Source organism: Protopterus annectens, chromosome 5.part0 (genome assembly GCF_019279795.1).
Source record: "Protopterus annectens isolate FY-2018-M chromosome 5.part0, PAN1.0, whole genome shotgun sequence".
Lineage (NCBI taxonomy): Eukaryota > Metazoa > Chordata > Ceratodontiformes > Protopteridae > Protopterus > Protopterus annectens.
This window is the reverse complement of record NC_056735.1, coordinates 97,268,162-97,282,819: the sequence shown is the minus strand read 5'-3', so window position 1 is coordinate 97,282,819 and position 14,658 is coordinate 97,268,162.

Here is a 14,658-nt window from a genome sequence, read left to right as displayed (position 1 = left end):
GGCACTGCTATAGTACTACTGTAACAAGGGATTCAACAGACCATGCCACAGATAATATGCTTTTATTCTATGCAGCCAGTGATGCTCAGGGATCCTAGGGACCATGCCACAGATAACATGCTTTCATTCTGTGCAGCCAATGTGCAATGACCTCAATGTGCCTGGGCTCCTGTCCATGCAGCACACCCAGTTGGTGCGTAACATGAGCCATGGCATTGGAATGTGCATGAATGCCAGATCCATGACATCACTGGGAATGTTCATTTGCCTATAGGAGTAGGTGGACACCCTCTGGCACATGTTCATGAAAACCAGCTACACGCCTACATCTACTGTGCTGGGCAGTATCACTGTGTTCTGGAGAAGTGTCAACCTCACCAGCAAACTCAACATGGGTCTGTGGTCCACAGGCCTCATCCTGTCCATCTAATGTCATCACATTGTCAAATCTGTGGCCTGTATGCCACGGGCCATGCTATTGTACTAAGGTACATCAGATCCCACATCAAGATCAGTGGACGGACAATTGGAGGATGAAGGCAGTGGACATGCTAAAGGAAGAGACAGATGACATAGGTCAAGTAAATGTGCTTATATCACATCCTGGATATCATTACTGACATCTGACACACACACACACACACACACACACACACACACACACACACACACACACACACACACACACACACACACACACACACACATACACACTTGTATTTTTGTATCACTACACTGTACAATAATGACTTAGCAAGAGGTCTTGTCTGAGTGTGGCCCAATGAACCTATATAGCAGGGAGTTGACAATTATGTTACATATGCAAAGTACATGACATGTGTGAGGAATCCTGACATGTCGTCTTGGGAATCCAATGCAAGAGATGAGGACAGAAATGCAACTGTTGCAGAGATACAAAGTCAATAACACTGCATTAGTAATAAACCTGAAAGCATGTACCATTCCAACTGTGGTTAAACACAAGGTAGATAAGATATACACATACCAGTTGGTTATGATTGAGATGTCGGTGGTAGCTGTCTTATGCAGGGGAGAGGAACACAAGTAACAACAATGACATATACAAAACAGAGGTAATAGCATACTAGTTATACTCTCCTGTTGTGGTGAGTTTGTTTGTTGTAATGAAGATCCTGCAGTGGGAAAATGCAGGCAAAGCAAACACAGTCACATATGCAGGCACCGGCTTAGGAGCATGATGACATATACAAAACAGTAACAGATGCGGCAATACTCATTGGACATATGGTGTACATGTTGGCCAGATGTCCCTCTGTAGAGAAACAGCAACATTCATTTCATCCAACACAGTTCTGCTGCACAGTGCTGCAGCCTATGAACAGGGTGGGGAACCATATGTGTTCTGTCTGTAGGTGCATCTGCACAGCTCATGTCCCCAGAAAATGTAGTTATACTTTAGAATGTCAGCAAAATATGAGAATGAGAGTGTACACCACAGGCATGACACGAGGCAGAGACAGTAATGGTCAAAGTAGCAATATATGGAGACACTCACCTGTCATGTCCTGCTGCTGTGCAGAAGTGGACGGATATGTGCAAATGAATGCAAACAACATTACTTTACACATGCTGGTTGTACTGTTATGTATGTTCTGAAGTTATATGGCAACATGTCATTACACTTATGTTGGTCTTCATAATTATGTGTGGATCCGTGTGCATGATCCAATTCTGCAGCTGCAACACAAAAATAGCAATACATGAACATGCATGTAACAACAATCTGCGCTGAGGTACTCCATAAGATCAGTGTTATACGAAGTTGCACATACATGCACAGCAAGCAGTGCCTGCTTCTATCTCACCCCCAGGTATGCGGCAGTCCCCACTCGCAGTAGGCAATGATGTGAGAAACTATGTGATCTCATCTGGGGTGTCAGTATTGAGCTAACACTGGTGGCATCTCTAGAGACATTTCTTTCAACTTTTGTTTTTAATGAATATAAATGTTCTCTAATCCTTTTACTTAAAGTTCTAGTAGCCATACCAATATAATATGCCTGGCAGTAAGAACATAAGCTAATGTAAACGAATCCTTTAGAATCACTGGTAAATCCTGGTAGATTTATCTGTGATTCTAAAGGATTAGTTTACATTTACATTCAGTAAAACAAAAGATGAAATAAATGTCCTTTTTAAATATTCTAAAGTTTGTAATAAATACAAAAAAAATGCATGTTCTATGTATTAGAACAAATTCTTTTAGATTTCTAAGGAGGAAACTATAAAAAATTAGTGGAATTGAAGCAAACCGAATGGCAAATTAAATTAAAAGCAGATCAGTATCCAGGGTTAAACGGTACCATTAATATAAAATGTATTTTTTTTAAAGAAAAGAAGTTTAGTTAAAAATGAAGTAGTATAAACAGAGTTAATATTATTGTAAGTTAATTGTTTAATCGATTTTTTATTCTGTTTTTTTATACGCATTTATATCATGTTGAGTGATTGTTATAATGTGTATGAAGAAGTCTGATTGATGAAAGCAGATAATTAAAGTTAAAATGCTAAACCAGTTTGATTATTTTCCATATGTCTGTTTGTGTGGCTTTAATATTTTTAAAATGTAAAGTTCTCTCTCTTGATAACACAGCCGTTAAAGTCACTCCTCATAGTAAACTATTAGGGGTGATAGTGGATGATAATCTTACACTCATACTGCATACATAAGATGCATAATAAAAACTCATCAAAAACTAAGAATGCTTTACAGAGCCAAAAACTTTCTCACCGATGCAACTGAAACTACACTTGCCACTTCTTGTCTCCTCTCCACTCTTTTTTATGGTGCTCCCTTCCTTAAAACTTGAATAATGTTGCTAAATTTGCAGCACATACACTTTTCTGAACCCACCATGGTATAGCACTGAAAAGTCTAAATTGCTAAGTACTGCCACACCAGCTAACATACAAACAACTTCTTGCCACCTATAAAATTATATAGCTTCCATCTGCCTGTCCAGCACTAAAAAAAAACATTCTACACATGTATGTTCCCAGCTGATCATTGTGATCCAATGACCAATACCTCCTGTCTGTCTACAATCCTAATAAACCTGCTAGACATTATCTGTACTCATACAAGGTTGTTAAGGCCTGGAACTCTTTACCTGTATCCACCAGGTCTATACCCTTTCTCCCATCTGTCAAAACCACTCTGAAAGATTCCCTAGCTAAAATCTGGCTCTGCTGTTGCTCAAAACCAGGATAACCTGTATCCCGAAATGTGAACTAATGCCTTTTCATTCCTTATACCTCCTTACTTTCCCTTCTTCACTTACTTCCTTACTGCTATCTAATTCTCTTCCCTGACTTTCTCTGTAAATATACTACAAACCTGTTTTTTTTTTCCCTCACTTCATATTGCAATTCCTACTTGTATTAGAATAACTTATCTTTAATTTCTCTACAAACTGTCTAAAATTACTCTAACTATTAAATGATTGTCATATACCTTGTATTGATTTTCAACCAATGTTTTTATATTATGTTTAATTTATCATAATTATTTAAATTGTAGATGTTTTTGTTTTATTTTTGAAGATTGAATGCTGCACACAGGTTCAGGAGTACCTGCATTATACAGTGTGCCATGATCCTTGGTGTCAAATGCTGCATACAGTTTCAGGAGTACCTGCATTATACAGTGTGCCATGATCTGTGGTGTCAAATGCTGCACACAGCTCCAGGGGTAGCTGCATTATACAGTGTGCCATGGTCCATGGTGTCAAATGCTGCACACAGGTCCAGAAATATCTGCATTATACAATGTGCCATAGTCCATGGTGTCGGCTGCTGCATACAGGTCCAGGCATACCTGCATTATACAGTGTGCCATGGTCCGTGGTGTCAAATACAGCATACAGGTCCAGGAGTACCTGCATTATACAGTGTGCCATGGTCCATGGTGTCAAATCCTGCACACAGGTCCAGGAGTACCTGCATAAAACAGTGTGCCATGGAACATGGTGTCAACTGCTGCACACAGGTCCAGGAGTACCTGTATTATACAGCGTGCTATGGTCCATGGTGTTGAATGCTGCAAACAGGTCCAGCAGTACCTGCATTATACAGTGTGCCATGGTCCATGATGTTGAATGCTGCACACAGGTCCAGGAGTATCTGCATTATGCAGTGTGCCATGGGCCATGGTTTCAAATCCTGCAGACAGGTCCAGGAGTACCTGCATTATACAGTGTGCCATGGTCCGTGGTGTCAAATGCTGCATACAGGTCCAGGAGTACTTGCATTATACAGTGTCCCATGGTCCATGGTGTTGAATGCTGCACACAGGCCCAGGAGTACCTGCATTATACATTGTGCCATGGTCCATGGTGTCAAATGCTGCACACAGGTCCAGGAGTACCTGCATTATACAGTGTGCCATGGTCTATGGTGTTGAATGCTGCACACAGGTCCAGGAGTGCCTGCATTATACAGTGTGCCATGGTCTATGGTGTTGAATGCTACACACAGGTCCAGGAGAACCTGCATTATACAATGTGCCATGGTTCATGGTGTCAAATGCTGCACACAGGTCTGGGAGTACCTGCATTATACATTGTGCCATGATCCATAGTGTTGAATGCTGCACACAGGTCCAGGAGTACCTGTATTCTACAGTGTTCCATGGTCCATGGCGTCAAATGCTGCAATCAAGTCCAGGAGTACCTGCATTAAATAGTGTACCATGGTCCATGGTGTTGACTGCTGCACACATTTCCAGGAGTACCTGCATTGTACAGTGTGCCTTGGTCCATGGTGTCAAAGGCTGCACACAGCTCCAGGAGTACCTGCATTATACAGTGTGCCATGGTCCATGGTGTTGAATGCTGTACACAGGTCCAAGAGTACCTGCATTAAACAGTGTGCCATGGTCCATGGTGTTGAATTTTGCTCACAGGTCCAGGACTACCAGAATTATATAGACTGCCATGGTCTATGGTGTCAACTGCTGCACACAGGTCCAGGAGTACCTGCATTATACAGTGTGCCATGGTCCATGGTGTCAAATGCTGCACACAGGCCCAAGAGTACCTGTATTATACAGTGTGTCATGGTCAGTGGTGTCAAATGCTGCACACAGGTCCAGGAGTACCTGCATTATACAGTGCGCCATGGTCCATGGTGTTGAATGCTGCACACAGGTCCAAGTGTACCTGCATTATACAGTGTACCATGTTCCATGGTGTCAAATGCTGCACAGAGGTCCTGGAGTACAGGCATTACTTACACTTACAACATTTTCTAAAAATAACTCAAAATGCGTTCACCTGTATTGAAACCTGGTTAAATAAATTGCTACTAAACCCAAAAAGACCAAACTGTTAATTTTCACACCAAAACCTCTTCTCCATGACTTCAAAATATTCTCATTAAGTAGTACAGAAATCAAAATAGTAACTCAAGCAAAGTTACTGGGCATCACCACTGAGAGCAAACTCTCCTTTGAACATCACATACTAAACACCATAAAAAACTTGCACTTTAAGCTAGGCAAACTCTACAGGAACAAATAGTTCCTGGTTAACCCCAGCAAAAAATACTAATGCTTACTTGCCCCCCTTTTGTATGGGGCCCCCATCCTTACAAACCTCCACATGTCTCTCAAAAATAAGCTTCAGTCATGTTACTATAAAATTGCTAAATTTGCCACTGGTCTATCTTATTGCACACATCACTATCAGGCCCAGAATTAATTAAATCGGCTTGATTTTCCCCAATACCTTAGTTATGTGCATCTAACTCATGCACATAAATTAGTAACAATCCTGACAGCTGCCCAGCATGAAAATATATCCTACAGCTCTCCACCCCATCCAGAAGTCTCCGGTCTACTAATAAACAAATCTTAGAAGTATATAAGCCTCATAAAAGAGCTGGTATACTCTTTCTCCATTGCTGAACAATGTAACACCATACCCCCAAATATCACCACTTTAGACTCCTTAAGGGCCTTCAAACTCACCCTAAAAAATCACCTTTGCAATGCACACATCTGTCTCTGTTCCTCTCCCAAAGACTAACATACTTCTTTTCCTATCTCTTCATCCTAAGTATATTACTACCTGTCACCCCATACCTTCTTCCTCCTTATACTACTTCCCCACCATGCTTGGTGTCAAACCACTCCCCTAACCCTCTACCTATTTTCTTTGCAAATTTCTCCCCTATCTGATGACCTATTACTCACCTCTCATCTCCACCAGCCTCTACATCTCAAACTACATCTTTACTATATTTTTTACATTTTCCTTACCTTACTGCTAAACATCTCTCTTACCCCTTATTAGCCTCTGTACATCTCTCGTACTCGTTAACTTACTGCTAAACACCTCTCATACCCCATACCTAGCCTCTATACATCTCTCATACACCTTACCTTACTGCTAAAGATCTCTCATACCCCATACCTATCCGCTATACATCTCCTGTACTCCTTACCTTACTGCTAAACATCTCTCATACCCCCTACCTAGCCTCTATACATCTCTCGTACACCTTACCTTACTGCTAAAGATCTCTCATACCCCATACCTATCCGCTATACATCTCTTGTACTCCTTACCTTACTGCTAAACACCTCTCATACCCCTTACCTAGCTGCTATAATCTCTTGAATTCTTACCTTACTGCTAAACATCTCTCATACCCCTTATTAGCCGCTGTACATCTCTCGTATCCTTACCTTATTGCTAAACATCTCTCTTACCCCTTATTAGCCTCTGTACATCTCTCATACTCCTTAACTTACTGCTAAACATCTCTCATACCCCTTACCTAGCCACTATACATCTCTTGTACTCCTTACCTTACTGCTAAACACCTCTCATACCCCTTACCTAGCTGCTATACATCTCTCATACTCCTTACCTTACTGCTAAACATCTCTCATACCCCTTACCTATCTGCTACACATCTCTTGTACTCCTTAACTTACTGCTAAACACCTCTCATACCCCTTACCTAGCCACTATACACCTCTCACACTCCTTACCTTACAGCTAAACACCTCTCATACCCCTTACCTAGCCACTACACATCTCTCGCACTCCTTACCTTACTGCTAAACATCTCTCATACCTCTTACATAGCCACTATATTACCAACATGAGTGACAAATGTTCCACACCTGAAATCAACACCTCATTGGTCCGATCCGACCATAAGCTAATTACGAAAAAAATATAAAAACCACTTTGAAACAAAAAGGTGCAGGTATCCTTGAGTCCAAAGCCCAATAAGAAGTCTTTCTTCTTTTACAACCTGTTTCTCTGAAGAAGCTGCTTTAATAAGGGTGGCGAAAATGCTATTTTTGTATTTAATAAAGTTGCATTCAGAAAAAAGAAGAAAGACTACTTATTGGGCTTTGGACTCAAGGATACCTGCACCTTTTTGTTTCAAAGTGGTTTTTATATTTTTTTCGTACTAGTTTGTCTTGTAATATGGCTGCAGTTAGTCCTGTTAGTCCTACTTGTCCTAGGAGTCCAAATATCTTTGGCTCCAATTCCATTCAAGAGGGTAACAACAACCGTGACGTACCTACACTATTAGCCTCTTTGTCTCAGAGGCTTGAGCAACTACACGCACGCATGGATGCCATTGACAACAGGAGGTTACCATTATCAGCGCCTGGTGCCGGGTCGACAGCCGTTTTTTCTGCTAGTGGATTCCGTAGTGGGAGTGCTGACAGTACTATTCCGGCAGGCCAACCTCAACGCTTGCTAACACAAGGTCTGTATTCTACTATCGTTGGAGCTACAGGTAATTCATTTTCAGAGACACCATTACGGGAACTTAATTTCACCAACGCTTCTGCTGCTGGCAACCTGCTTTTGCCTAACACAACTTTTGGAAGTGAGTTTCCTTCCGCGGCACCGGCTGATCCTATTCCACCTTGTTCTAATAGAAATGAAGTGCCTTCTCTGTCTGACCGGATGGGAAATATTGCTGCTTTTAAGTTTTCTCCTGTTTCCAATCAAGAAAATTTGCCTAATTTGGAGGAAAATTGACCGATAAGTAAAGAGGATATTGCGGACAAACTCAAGGTACTTGATAGTAAACTGTTAAAGTTAAAAAAGTTACAGCTGGAAACTATCTATTTTGAACAATGTATTGCTGAGAATTTAGTGCCGAAGGGTTTGTGAAACAGCTTTTCTCCTTCTGGGCTTCTTACTGACTTATCTTTTTATGGAGACTTAAAAGCGCTTTTTCAACAACAAGGAATACAACTATTAGAACTCATAGTGAAACATTACAAAGCTCATATCAACATCCTCACCAGTGATATCAACACTTTGGACATGGCTATTAAAATGGACATTGACTTTCTCAAATACAAATACGATTATAATCGTATTTTAACAAGCATTGATGCTCTCTTAATTAAACTGAAAAACAACAAATCCAAGAAATTAGACAGGGATAGACTTGCATATAATAACAACAGGGCATACCCTAAACTTGAAGATTTATGTCAGAGGACAGGATCTTCTTCTAATAATAGACCAGGGTTGTTAAATCAGGACACTATCCCTGAAGAAGAACTAGATATTGACAACAATGGGATGAACGAAGATTTTAATCAAGGGCCAAGACGTAGTAATAGAATCAAAACTTATAACAACAAAAATTACAAAAATAATAATTTTTTAGGGACACGCAACTAACAGACATCAGTGAAGAAGTTCAAGAACAGATGCCAATAGAAGTTAATTGTGACTCCCATTTGGCCTCAGATTACATTGTCAAGTCTCGTCCTATGATTATACAAAATAAAAATGGTGATTTCAAAATATACAATTTTTCAGATATTAGTCTTGATGGTAACTTGGTTGAATTACTATCCTATGGTAACACTTTTGTACCAAGTAAGCAAGGGAATTTGGCTAAAGTCATTATTGACTTAAAGTGCTTCGTCCGCAAACTAAATTTAAAATTGTTGTTTTGTGACGAAAACACAAATGGTCATTCTCAATTAAAACTATCTAGTATCTTCAACCCGCCCTTACATACAGTTCTTCATTTATTTGAAAATATCTGTGAGGCGGATTTTAGACACCAGTTTGCGAAGCCACCATCAAAATATGACATTAGTAAAACTAATATCACAAAAGAGCAGATGTCAGCTTTAGACAACTTACGAAGACTTCCAGTCAGGCTGATTAAGCCTGACAAAGGGGGCGGACTGGTGGTGTTTGACAGTTTGGAGTACCAAAAGAGGATGCTAACAGTGTTAAATTCATCCACCTACAGTGTAGCCTCAATGAATGAAGTGAATGGAACATTCCGTAGGATTAGAGGTTACTTTTGTGATCTATATCTAGCAGGCAAAATTGACGTTGACATCTATAACTACATTGATATCTGTTCTCCAAGAATACCAGTAATGTTCGGCATCCCAAAGATTCACAAGGACGTCTCAAATCCACCCATGAGAGCCCTTGTTGATGGGAGGTCGTCCATTACTTATCCTTGTTCTAAACTCATTGACAGTATTCTTTCAAAATACCTAAAACATATCCAGGGTCTATGTAGAGACTCTTGGACCTTTTTAGAGAACATCAATGACATCATCTTTGATGAAAGTCACAACTTCTTGACGGTAGATGTTGTAGACCTATACACTTCCATACCGCATCAGGAAGCTGTTGAATGGATAGGTCTACTTTTAAGTGACTTCAGCGTTCCTAAGGGTAAAATTGACCTAGTCACTGAATTGCTGGACATAGTTCTCTCTACAAATTATTTCATTTTTGGGGAGAACTATTACATTCAGAAACAAGGGGTGGCCATGGGCTACCCTTGTGGAGCCAGCATCGCTAATTTTTTTGTCGCATTCTGGGAAAAGAATTACCTGATCAACAAACCTCATCTTACTAAATACATCAGGTTTTATACCAGATTCCTAGATGACATTTTTATTTTATTCCAAGGTAATAGCGATGAAGCTGATCAGTTTGTCCATGAACTCAATGGAACCACTGAATTCTTGAAATTCACCTTCAAATTTTCTACAATAGAAATAGATTATCTTGACGTAAAATTAATTAAAGATGACACCAATCACATGTTAATTTCTACTGTTTATAGAAAACCCACATACTGCAACTCCATGCTCCACTTCTCTAGTTTCCATCCTTAGAAACAGAAACGTTCCATTGTCAAGGGACAATTAGTGAGAGCTGAGAGGATGTGCAGTACTATTAATGATTTCAAATCTGAATGTAAACTTTTAAAGGATATGTTTCTCAATTGTGGGTATCCAGTTGATTTACTAGATGATCTGATCCAGGAGGTTGAGATGAAAAGAATTGAAGGGGTGTATAAACCTATTCTTAATAAAATAGAGGTTTGTACTGGACAAGAACTCAGCAGTACTAACCTATCCATTCCAAGTCTTATAGGTGAGGTAACTAACACTAATAGTAAAAGCCAATTTGTGTTGAGCTTTGTTATGACTTTTAATGTTAATTCTCAGGCTATCTGGCAAATTATTCTAAAAAACTGGTATTTTATTTCTAATAATACCTTTCTAGCAGAGAAATGAGGAGATTGGCCCCAAGTTGTATACAAAAGGGGAAGTAATTTGAAAGAACTACTACAAAGAAGCCTACCACATACCCAATACAGCAGACAAGGCATGTGTCCTTGTGGCTTCTGTAATTGGTGTAAAGTTGTTAAGACTGGTAACTCTTTTACAATTAGAAATAAAAAATACCAGATTTTTTACAAATTAAACTGTGAATCAAAATCAGTCATTTACGTTGCATTGTGTAATTGTTGTCCGGGTTTCTACATTGGGAAAACCGACCGTAGGGCCCGTGACCGGTTTTACGAACATGATTATGCGATTAGAAAAAATTCAGACGACAATGCATTAGCTAAACACATCAAAGCCCATCCGGGACACAGTTTTTCGTTTATGTGTATTGACCAAGTACCACATAACATTCGTGGAGGCCCCATTTCTTTGATTTTGGAGAACCGGGAACTTGAATGGCAATTAAAATTAGATGCATTCAGGTTCCCGGGATTAAATGAAAACAGTAACATCTCAGCTGTTTTAAAATTAAGAAGTTATTTTAGATAGGCAACTATCTTGGAAGAACCCAAGAATAGTTGTACATATAGATATATATATACTTTCCAAAAGCAGTTAGTTTTAATTTAGTGTTGATTTTAAGGCATCATATAATGTCATATATTTTTTATTTAAAAGTTACAATATGCATTATATGTATTTTTTATAGTTATAAGCTTTCAATACAGTCAAGTATATTGACAAGTGTTGTTATATACATTCTTTTTAATATTGCAATGTGATACTGTGTTTTGTCACTTCCTGTTGCTATAAAAAGCGTGCTTTTTGAATTACAACCTGTTTCTCTGAAGAAGCTGCTTTAATAAGGGTGGCAAAAATGCTATTTTTGTATTTAATAAAGTTGCGTTTAGAAAAAAGAAGAAAGACTTCTTATTGGGCTTTGGACTCAAGGATACCTGCACCTTTTTGTTTCATAAGCTAATTACCCTAGATATCAACATTCTGCCCCCACCCCCCATTAAGGAAACCATGGTAAAAAATTTCTCCAAAGCCAACTTCATGCTTCTTAAGACAGATGTGGTGAACTTCATGGCACCCATGCAGATGGACAATACAGTTACGACTACTGAATCCTACACAATTGCACTTTATATGCACTTACATGAGTGCATGGATCGTGCTATCCCAAGCAGAATCAAGACACTATCCTTCAAAAAATGGAAACCAATCTGGTGGTCCCCTGCCATGAACAAACTCTACAACAGAAGGAAGAAACTGTTGCAAAAGGGAGTAAAATCCCATGAGTGGAGGAGCTCCCTGGTCAGCCTCAGTAAGAAGCTGAGATCCCTGATAAAATCCTCCAAAGCTAGTTACGAAAACAAAATCACCACTGATTCTAAAGACAACCACAAAGCCTTCTATAGCTATGTCAAGAATCTCAATGGCAACACTCAGATCTGCTCTGAGTTACAGCACAATGGCACTAAATATACAGAACCAACTGATATTGCCAACATCCTGGCAGATAGGTTTAGTGCTAACTTTACCCCCCTCTCACCCCCTAAACAGCCCATCTCTATACCGGAAAAATGCAAAGTTCCTGTAATCATGGCTGCACAGGTACAAACCACACTCTCCAAAGCCAACAGCACAGTATCCATGGAACCAGACAACATCCCAGGCTGCATTCTACACGAACTGCAGAATGAACTGGCACCCCACCCAAGTACCATGTTCAATCATAACCTCACCTCAGGCTTTGTGCCTGCTGAATGGCGCACAGCGATGGTTATCCCACTCCACAAGGGGGGAGCCACTACGGACCCCGGGAACTACCTCCCAATTAGCCTGACGAGCCTGGTCTGCAAGGCCATGGAACGTATCATCATGGAACTTATAAACAAAGACATTGGTAATCAAAAGCAAGAAAAAACAAACTGCTACTAAACCAGCACAACTCCTAATGCCAAACAGCAGGACTAAACGCCTCCCAAACACACGTATGCTTGTTCTGGAAGTCAAAGGCAAAAACAACAAGCTGCTACTAAGCCAGCATAGTTCCTGATTCCAAGCAGCAGAACTATACACCTCCAATAAGCACAGTCAGAGAGGTGAAACTCATCAAAGATAAACTCAGCCAGATAGCCAAACTCACTGAAGCAGGTCTTTTTAAATTCCAAAGGGATAAGCAAACAAGACGCCAATAAACGAACGACTTCAATTTTATTAAGCACCACGATACTGCTTTTCATCGGCGCCCTGCACCAACTTCGTCAGACTCTGAAAAATAACAACTCACACTTTAAGTGCTGTTACATTTAGAGCCATTGCAAGCAAAGTCTATTACAAAACACACCCTCCAATTACCTTAAAGGGACAGGCACAAGTAGCTTCAATCTAACTAAAATTTTCCTCTCCCATAAAAACACAATATAAAAAGTTGTATGTGATATAAAATATACAACTGTAAAACTGATACTGTTCCTTACATAGCACTTAAATAATGCAATCAACAGTTAATAATATTATAAAAACACACTTACTTTAAACCAAATATACATAATAATACTGACACATTAAAATAAATAAAAAAGGCATGCCATAATATTTCAAATATTGATAAAAAGACATTCTATCTACCAAACATGGTATAAAATATATATCAAGATCGCTCAGCCAGTCCTATGTCCAAATCCCACCCGATGTTATACCCCCCATGCATTATCTTTCCAAACTCCTCAGCTTAAGGACACAGCTGATAGATAACATACTACTGAGGCCGGGGTGATGGTAGGCTTCAAGTCTCAACTGCCACATAAGTTCCTTCATTTCTAATTTCAGGGATTCAGTCCCCCCCAATTCACATAATTCAACTGGTCAATGATCATAAATGTAAAATCATGGCCAGGGTGATTGTAGACATGACTTGCTAGGGCATTCTCCAGTTTAATCTTCTTCATGGCCTATAAATGTTCGTACATGCATTCATTCAATCTCCTGTCCGTCTTGCCCACATAAAAAGCTGGGCATGACGAACAAGAAACGAGATACACCACGTGTGTCAATGCACAATTGTATCTCCCTTTGATAAGGTACTTGGTGTCCTTAATCATGAAATATGTGCCCGACCTCACATATCTACAATGTTTGCACATATTGCACTTATACATGCCAGCTCTTGGAGTCATGTTGCCACCTTTCCTTTCTAACATGTTCTTGATATTCAGACCCCTCCTGAATGTAATCTTCGGGGCTGGCCCTAAATTACTGGGTCCTGTTAGTTCAGTTGGCAACAAACCCCATTTTTTCTGGATGATGGACACTATAGCTCTAGCATCCATGCTAAAGGTAGTAATGAAACTGCAATGGTATATACCTCTAAGTTGGCTGTCACCCCTGGGGTAGCTATTCTCTGAGACAGAGTGACCCAAAATGGGTTGAAAATAGCCCATTTCCCTTTTGGATCTAACCTCTAGACACAAATCCCCATCCAACTCCTCAAGGTAGCCCCTACATAAAAACAAATTCGATTTGAACCGGCCCTCTTCCTGGAAGTCACCATCTCTTGAGACCATTCTGGCCGCCCTCACAAATTGGCCTTTTACTATTGATCTCTTCTGGAAGATCGGATGTTCACTATCGAAATGCAAATAAGAATTGGAAAAAGTGGGCTTGCGATGAATTTTGCCTAAAAACTGGTTTTGGTTGCTGTCCTTGAATAATTCCACATCTAGGTATGCTATTCTGTCTGTGTCAAAAGTAGAGGTAAACTTTAAGAAATGCGTGGACTTGTTGAACATCTCCACCAGGTCGTTGGCCACCGAAGAGTTGCCCTTGAGGATGATACAAATGTCGTCCAAGAAACGGGTATATAAGGATACTCGTTCTAGGAAGATGGAGTTAGTAAACACGCATTCCTTCTCCCAATGGGCCATGACCATGTTAGCCACACTCGCCCCACATGGTGAGCCCATGGGGACTCCAACTAACTGATGGAACCATCTATCATTGAAGGAGAAGTAGTTACATGTTAAAATGATGTCCAATAGGTCTTTTATCATTGAAGTTTCACT